A 9,915-nucleotide genomic window follows, 5' to 3' on the forward strand; every position below is an offset into this window, starting at 1 on the left:
AAAGTTTGCTTACAAAAGTTCTGCTAGTTAAACTTCCATTCATCTATCATAGAGCCAATCTTTTCTATCCCTTCCATGGCTCTCTCTCCCCAGAATCAGCCCACATCCAGTTTTCCGTCTTTGTCTAAAGCCTGAAGTTTTAGGTGTCCCTTGAAAAACGACATGAAAGTAAAGAGGATCATGAAAACACCTAGGGAAAATATATTTAAGGTAATAAGAGTGGAAGCAGTGTGAGTTGCTCTACAAATAACTGTAATAGTCTCTCGTTTTGACTCTAATTCTAATTGCCTTCACTTGCCATATTAGCAAAGAGGGCCAATATGTTAGCAAAGTGGTCCCACAGCTCCCCTTTGGGGCTCTGCCCTTCCCTGGAACTTGTCACACAGTCCACGAAGGGATGGGGGTGAGACCAGTCAGAGGACTTCAGCACAAACAGGCATGACCTTGGTAACATCACTGATTCTCAGCTTCCTCATCTGTAAAGTGAAACAATTAGTCGAGAAGGTCTCTAAAATACCTTCTAGCTCTAAAATTCTACCCGAAATGTAAAATTTTATATATTGATAAAAATAAACATTAAAACAATCAGTTGGTCTGAAATTCTTAGAGCTGAAGGTTTTGAAAGTCTAAGTCGGTATTTGTTGAATGAATGAAGGTTGTCTTAGCTGACTTGTACCCATGAAGGCATACACAGCAAACAAAACCTAAGCTTGGCGATTTAAAGTTTCCTACTACTACTCTGTAGACTGGTCCTGAATAAAGAACATGGAGAAAGCAAAAAAAAAAAAAAAAAAAAAAAAGAATCAGCTGGAATGTCATCCATGAGAAGTTTGCTTCACTTCTTCCTCCCCGCAGTCAAAATTGAACAGCTTATTCATCTAGGTTTCCACAGTATTCTTATAAACTCTTATTATAGAACTGTCAATATTCTAACTATTTATTTATATGTTTACCCTCCAAACTAGATATGAGATTTTTAAGGCCAAGTACCATGTTTTCGAATTTATTTTTGCCTGTTTCAGTGTCTATATGGCCCAATGTCTGGCATATACTAATTGCTTGCTAATGGTGTTTAAATAAAGTACAATTCAGCAAAAACTCCTGGTGTCCTTCCTGTGACCATCCAAGCCCAAGCTTGAACTTTTCTTTCTTCATCATCTGATGCCTTTAGATCAAACTAGATCTAGGAATTTTCATATCCATCTTCTGGATATGCAGCTGAAGGACTGGAGAGGAAGATTTCTGACTATACATTTTGAATCCGACCCACGTTCAGGCAAATGTGGGTAGTGGTGCCATCAATCTGTATAAATCACAAGATTTATACAAAGGCCTAACTCCAGGTCTTGCATTAAAACAACGACAACAACAAACAAACAAGAAACCCAGCTTATTCATATTTCTTAACTGCACAATTCCAAATCAGTCGAGAAGCTATCACACTCTATAACAATTATGCAGACATAGGTTCAAAGTAAATGAGGAAAGCCAACATTAATTTTTTCCATACTCAGTCCAATTTGAATTGAATTGATGGTTCAGTGTTTTTCTGAGGTCTGCATCTCTTCTTTGTCTTCTTCAGCTGCTGTCTGCCTGAGATTGGGAGCAGGCAGAGGTAGAGACTCGTCCTTCATCTTGTTTTGTTGTGCTAGCTCTTACTGGCACAACAAAATAGCTTTTTTTTTTTTTTTTTAAATTTTTTTTAATCAAGTAAAAATAGAGGATATAGAATAATACAGTGGTTCCCAGCAAGGGGTCCCTGGGCCAGCAGCCTCACATCCCTTGAGAATTGCAAATTTTTAGGCACCACCCTGGGACCTCCTGAATCAAAACCTCTGAGGTGGGACCCAGATACCTGTTTTCTAACAAAACTTCTAGATAATTCTGATGCTTCATATTACATTTGAGAATCACTGTTATTAGAACCACCATGGGCCATCACTTGACCCCAACAATAACCAAGCTATGGCAAATACTATTCTATCTATCTTCCCTGCTTCCTTCTATCTCACTGGATTATTCTGAAGCACACTCAGATATCATATTCTTTCATTCGTATTTCCACATGCGATAAGGGCTTTAATATGGATGGAGATAATACTTCATTGTATACAGTTGTTAGATATCTGATTTATCCTTAGACCATTCATCCTTAGAATATTCAGCAGCCTTAATATGGTAGTTTTGGGTCAAAAAAGACAGTTCAACTGGATAATAGTGAAAAAGGATTTCTTTTTTGGAGGATTAAAAGTTTATTATTTTAAAAAGGGTGAGTCTGATCATTGTTAAAAGATGAATCTGACAGTCTTAGTCTGTTCAGGCTGCTACAATGGAATATCATGGACTGGGTGGCTTAAACAACAAATTTATTTTTTAGTGTGCTGGAGGCTGGAAGTCCAAGATCAAAGTGCCTTCAGATCCAGTGTCTAGTGAGGGCTTCCTGGTTTGCAAATGGCCACCTGGATCCTCATGCTGCAGGGAGAAGAGAGAGGAAACTCTCACGTCTGTTCTCATAAGGGCACTAATCCTATTTGTAAGGCTCTGCCCTCATGACCTATTTACCTCCCAAAGGCTCCACTTCCTAACACCATCCCACTGGGGTTTAGGATTTCAACACACACAATTGGGGAAACACGAACATCCAGTCCAAAACAATGGGGAAGAAAAATGAACCCACGAGAAGCAAGTCCTCAGTTGAGACCCTGGCAAAATAATGCATATCTTCACCTTGAACGAGACTAACTCCTTACCGTTTATAAAGGTATTGCACTACCTCCTATGCATAGAGTATGTCAGCTGATTGTTTCCCCAGAACTGTGATAGATTCACAATCTTTATCTATACTCTTCTGCCTGATCTTCCTTCTGATCCATTTGCATTTGTATAAAAAGTGGTTAGAGTTAAAATGCAACCCATGACTTGACCTAATCTTACCTGAAGAATCCAGGGGTAAACCCCATGACCCATAATCTCATAGGCTGAGTGTGCAGAGATTACAAGGTAGCCAGTTAGGCTCATCACAGGCCTATGTCATTCCCTGGTCTGCTCATGTCCACAAGTACTTACTACACTCTGAGAAACTCAAGAGAATATTTGCTCTCTTTTTCAGATGTCTGTGGCAAAAACTGACACTTGCACGGAGCATGATTTGATAGCAATATCTGCAAAGTGTCAGAAAGGGGAGGGGATCAATACACTTAATTTACTTGGAATAATTCATTGCCTAACTGGAGTTTTCAGTGAGGGCAGATAAATTCCACACTAAACTAACTCACCCACCTGGATCGGGAGGAGGGCAGTGAATCCATCTTTTGAATGAGATGTAAAGCTGAGTTTCTTGCTGTCATTAATGACTCCCTTGGTCCTTCCTTTCTTGAGAAGAGGTGTTCATCCAGTCAGCCATGTTTCAAAATGGGGGATGGATGCTACTGACTGACAGCTTCCTTGCTTTTCCACTGAGCTGATTACTTTTGCAATCTGCCCTCATATTTGGGTACGTTGCTTGCTCAGAGGCAGTCAGTTTGGAGCTACATTCCACCTCAAGAGGAAGGAAAAGTGTAGAAAGATTTTCTGTGCTGGGGAGTGATAGTGATTTTTCTTTCCTTTTAAGGCTAAATCAATAGAAAACCCATTTTTCAAGAGATGGAAGTTAGAAATAATGAAGAACTGTGTATGACAGCAAGGGGAATCCTTGGGATGGTTTAGTGAAGTCATCGAGTCCCTTTGTGATTAATATTCCAGAGGCACCTGGGTTAAACTGCTCCAAGATGTGATCTCTCAACTTCCCATCTCATTGATCTGGCCAGTGTGTAAGATGATTTGAACTAGAGTTTTCTGTGTGGTGGCAATGATAGACCATGAGTTCTGAGTTTTTGAGAGACAATCCATTGGAGTGTTTCTGCCTTATTAAGATACAACCATCTCCGGTAAATGCCTGGCCCAGGCATTGCGTTGACATGGGACCGGCCGTGGACAGGAACTTGAAATCCCAGTCAAGGCAGCTAAGGAGCTTGGAGAGGAGGCATGTAATTATAAGGCACTTTCAAATAATTATGCTATTACTACCTAATTAAGAAGTGCCACTTTCCACTTTAACAACCTGAAATTCTGAGATCATCTAGCAATGGACCCTCTACTGAGCTTTGGCCAGCTCCCCATGGGAGAGGAAAAGGCACATAGTCAGAAAACACTGGGCTCTTGAAGGGGCCAGAAAGATCCCCAGAGAGTAACCTGAAATGGTCAGGAGGTGAATCTCCCTTCTCTTCATTTGTCAAACGTCTTACCTTTCTGTGCCTCATTTGAATTTGAATTATCTGCAAAATGAGGGAAAGAATGCTTCTCTCCCTGGCTTGCATGTCAGTAGGCTGGTAAACAAATCAAAATATAAATCTCTGTGAACATGTTTTATCATCTGTTAAAATAGGGAAATTGATCAACAAACATTTGTTGAATTTTTACTTTCTCAAAGTACTGTAGGGGATGCAGGAGGTTCAAGACATATAGTCCTCTGACTTCAAGTACCTTTCAACCCAGTTGAAGACCCAATACAGAGGCATTGATCGTTGGATTCAGCCAGCCATTTATTGATTCATTCAAATGTTCAAGCTACAAATATTTCTTGAGCACCCACTTTGTGTAAGGTGCCTCATATAGGCACTTGCAACACAGAGATGAAAAAGATATCCATTCTGTCCTCAAGGAATCTGTTATCGTCCAGTGAGCTACAAAATACAACAGTGTAAGCTTTTAAGGGAAACGAAAAGTGATCCAGTGACACAGATATTCTGAAAAGGAAGCATTTTCTGTGTTTGGACAGAAGAATTTCACCAAGGGCCTCAGATCAGAAAGAAACAGGATTCAAATCTGATATTAGTCCCAGTTAAATTAAAGACCCCAATACCCACTGCCCCATGGTTCTCCATTTCATGTTCCATCTTCCAAAACACAAGCATTAAAACCCCATGGGAGAAGCATCACTGTGGTAATAGAGGAGAAGATTAATTCCTAATTTCGATTTCCTTTGAACCATTTTTACTTGACTGAGTCAAACTTGCAATGGAAGATGATTCATTACTATCTATTTTAAATCATGATCAGGAAGCACAATGACACCCCAAAATGACAGAGGATGTGTTTCAAATGAAGAAATCTTAATTTTTAAAACTTTCTTTTTGAATAATTTGGTCCTTCCTTTTAGAACATAAGGGAAAGAAAACACTTAAAAAATTGTTAAAAAAATTCACTACTGGTGATGGAATCCATATATTACTTATGTAAGCAAAAACTTAAAAAGACAATCTCATTTTGAAAAAAATCAATGATTACAAAAGAATACTGAATAAAACGTGAATGCCTTCTTTCACTCACCCTCATTCCAAATCCACTCCCCGGGGTAACTACCACCAGCACTTTGGTGTGGACGTTCCTAATCTTTTGTTATGTATTTGAATTCATATATAAGAAGGAGTTTTTACATGCACATGCATAAATAGAATCAGAAATAGGATGTATTATTCTGCAATTACATCTTCTTCGAATTTAGCATATCTCGCAGGTTTTTCTAATGATAGCCTGCTTAAATGTGCCTGAAGGAAACAGAAATTGAAGTCTTCATTTCCTTTTGTGCTCTGCTTTCCCAGGGTAGGCTCGCTTCTTTCATCCATCCACATCTGATCCAGCCTCCCAAGAAAGCAGTAATTGCTGTCCAGGTCAGCAAAAAGGGGCAGAAGGGAAAAGGTGAGGGTGCAGAAAATAGTATGAGCCACAATGAGTCTCTAGCCTCCCCCAAATACAGGGAATGCAAAAAGACCAAACATTAATTCTTGAAACTTTTAGGTAAACAGTGATTAGCTGGCCTCAGGGAGTAAGGCAATCCTGACCTCAAACTAATCATGATCAAGCCCATATTTGTTGGTCAATATCTACATGCAAAAATGTGCAAGCGCTTTAATGGTATGCTGCCCATTACTGCCCCTTTGCTGACAACAAAATGGAAGAAAGGGAGGAAGGAGGGGAGGAAGGAGGGAGGGAAGAAGAGAGGAAGGAAGGAAGGAGGAAGGAGGAAAGGAAGGAGGGAAGGACATAAGGAAGGAAGGAGTTTTAAGGTGCTCTTCTTATGGAGGGGTTGGAGGTTCCAGGAGCACACCAACAAGGCAGAAAAGGGTTTATTCTGAGTTTATGGTATGATCATCTGATGTTTATCAGGTGAACTCTCTATACTCAAATTATTCCTCTCTGGAGTGAGATGGTCTTTGAGGAAGCATTTTTTATTTGGTTTCAGACCCAATGAATCAGATACCTTGTCATCCACTGGGTCCTTATCTACTATCCTTCTCCCCATCTTCCAAAACATAAGCAATAAAATTATACAGGAGAAATGTTACTTTTGTATTGGAGGAGGAGATTCCTAAATGTACAAGACTTTTTGATGCAGTTGTAGGAACAATCAAGTCTTTGCTGACGATTCACTCAGTCCTGGGAGAACACAAGAAAATCACTACTCAGGGCTTCTCTGGAAACCATCATAGGGTATGTGCTTATGGAGCCAGTTCAAAAATTCAGAATGATTCTCATCATGTGTCATCCAGACGCAAGTCTGGAGCAAAAGCCTTGGTGGCCATGTCAGTCTGCTTCCTGGCATAAAATAAGGTGTGCTCAGATGAGATTCTGAATAACATTTTATAAGGTGACTATAGAGGTGTGGGCAGGGTTAGAGTGGGTGTCGAGGCACTCAGGGATGAGGAACAATCGTAAGCCCTGGAGTAGTGAGGGAGGAAGGAGTGTTATTGGAGCCTGTTGAGACTGTGGCCACTGCGGAAGGGCCACCTGCCAGGAGCTACAGTCCTAGAGGGACAGAATGCAGCCAATGGCAGAACTCTGCACTGAAGCAGGAAGGGAGCAGCGGGGAGAAATACTCCTGCCTCCCCCTCCTCCGTCATTCCTATCTCGCTTTGTGACTGATGGCTGAGCCCAGTTGGAAATCAGACAGAAAGAAAATCTGGAGCTAATTCCACAGGATCAGCACCTCAGGGCACAGAGCAAAGTGGAGAAGGTCAGATAATGAATTTTGGTGGTGGTAGTGATGATGTGATGGTGGGGTTGGATACAGAGAATAGCCGTCATTTCAGCCTAATAGAGATTCGGACTAGAGATGAAAACAGATCAGGAAACGAAACCTTGGCAGAGTTTCGTTAGGCTCAGGATTAAATCAAAAGGTCAAAGAAAATATCCATGTCACCCTCATGTCCTTAGGGCTTGAAGGGTGGAGAGTAAAGTACTAGTCACTGAACCTGGAGAGTCCTGCTCTTTTGGGTGTTGACACCCTCATAGACTCCCTGGGCTGGAAGAGAATCCCGGGGTTCATCCCCCTGCCTCTAGGAGGGCACTGATAGACTATTCCAGGGAGATGGGAGGTCTCAGTCTTTTTATTCACACCATTTTATGAGCTGTACGTTTTGATTCATTATTCACTATGCAAGTAAAGTGAAAAAAATCATTTAAATTATAAACAAAATCATTTAAATTATAAACACTTGGAAATTTACTATGGGACACACAAAATTTTAGACTTTGCCCTGGATATAAACAAGATATGCTCTTTGCTTTTCTGAAGCTTATATTCTGCTGAATATGTGCAAAGCAAATTATAATTTAAACTGAGATGTGATTAGTGTTGTAATGCAGATAAATACAGTATATTATGGGGGAAAAAAAATTGGGAGCTCACTCTTTATGGTGAATATTAAGGAAAGCAGAGTGATATTTCAGTTGGGTCTTAAAGAAGTAGGGGCAAGGAGGTGGGCAGAAACAGAAAGGTAAAGAAGCACAGCGCATGTGTGGGAGATGTGGATGGCCCTGGAATGGTTGGGATACAGAATGAGTGACTGTGGGTGAGAAAGGGACTGGAAAAGTCGACTGGGGTTGGACCATAAAATACTGAATATCAACGCTAAGGTATTTGGGACTGAGATTGCAGTTGCCTATTCAATATTCATTCCCTGCTTCATCCTTACTAACAGAACACCATTCATGGTTTTTCAGAGTGGCCTCATGTTCTTTTAAAATGATGAACTTTCCCAGCTACCCTTGCAGGTAGGTATAGGAGCATGATGTGATCCCATTCTTACCTACAAGATGTACGCAGGCATCTACTAGGTAAGGTTTCTGGGAAAGCTGTAGTATGACTGCTAAAAAAGGACTCAGATAGCCCATGGCTTTTGTACTTTGTTCCTCTTTCCATCTTTCTATCCGGAAGGCAAATCCAAGGCCTGGAGGCAGAACAGATATCCTGTGACCTTGAAACAAAGGCTCACGATTGGGAGGGCAGGAAAGGAATGAGAAAGAACCTGGTTCCTGATGACTTCCTGTAACAACAGTATCCATCCCAAAAGGCCCACCTTCGGACTTCTTAGGTGAGAAAAGTAAAGCCCGGTTTTTTCCAGCCTCTGTGGTCATATTTCTGCTATATGAAGCCGCATATAATAGCTCAGTGCTTGATTTTATGCTATAGGATATGTGGAACCACTGAAGTCTAAGAAGTAATAGCACAGACATGGGGTCAGGGGCCTTAACCTGTAGTCCAGCTCTATCCCTAGACATAATAAGTAAAGACCTGGTATTTGGTCATCCAGCTACTTTGAGTTTAGCTCTATCCCAGGAGCGCCAGGTAACTCAAGGTGATTCACTTAGCTTTTCTGGGAATTGCATCCTCATTTAGAAAATACGGATTTTCTTAGAAATTCTCTGAAGGATCATCCAGCTCCATGGTTTCCTGACTGGGGCAACATATTTAGGAAGATGGCAGGTGGAAATGTGGAGGCTGCCTGCGGAGAGGAGAGTTCAGAGCAGGAAAGCCAGTAATGTGGTTATTATGCTTGGATAGCTAGACGGTGGTGAGATCTTGAATCAGGGGCATAGAAATGCGGAAAAAGGTGTTGGTTGTGAAATCATTGCGTCTCCAAGATTGATTGGGTGGGGGCTGTGCTGTGTAGAGAAGTTGTAGTTGACTGACCCAAAAAGTGATTAAAACATAAAGAATATAAAGACTTGAGTCTTCTTCAATATTACAAAGGTTTTGAATACATTTTTGGAGATGTAGAAATTGTGCATGACTTTATTTATCACTCTTAGGAAGCCATAGAAGTAGAAGCCAACGACAATAAAAATAACTTCAATTCATGTTAACACTTTTCCCCTCAAGAACTCCAGGCATGTTTATATAGTTGTTGCAAGTTTATCATTGCAATGCCCTTGCACCGTGAAGAAGGGAGATGTGTGTCATCTCTTCCCATTAGCCCGACGGAGAAACTGCCATCTGAAGAAGCAGGGATCTGCCCAAAGTGTGAAGGTGAGCCAGGGGCAGAGCTGGCACTAGGAATTAAGCCAGCCTCACCCCTGACCGGGTGCTCCTTGAGGCCTGTGAGACATGAGAAAACCTAGGATTTGGGAGCTCCCTCCCCCAACACATTAATAGTTCCAGAGTGCATGCTCTAATACATAATATCTTTATCTCTTTTTATGTCACTTGACACATTATGTTTCTCTCTGGCGTCAGATATGGAGGCGCTAGGACATGAATGTCTTATTCAAAGCATCAGAGTTTATATAGAAAACTAGAGCAAAGGTTCCCTGCCTCAGTTTCCCACATTGATGAGGCATTGTAAGGCCACCGTGACCCCTGAAGGTGTTTCTTCTTAGCTTGCTCTTTCAATTTGCTTACCTGCCACCTTGGACTATTCTGGGACTTCAGGTCTCTATTCCTATTTTTTTTTAACCTACATTTCAATTTGGTACAATTTCAGACACAACTCCTTTCCCAGATCTCTCTTATAAACAATGGTGCATAACTGGTATATTTTGATCCCAAAATGGCATCCGAAAGCGTTCTGCAATGCCGCCAAGCCAGCACTTTCGGAA

This window comes from Colobus angolensis, unplaced genomic scaffold (genome assembly GCF_000951035.1).
Source record: "Colobus angolensis palliatus isolate OR3802 unplaced genomic scaffold, Cang.pa_1.0 Scaffold137, whole genome shotgun sequence".
Classification (NCBI taxonomy): Eukaryota; Metazoa; Chordata; class Mammalia; order Primates; family Cercopithecidae; genus Colobus; species Colobus angolensis.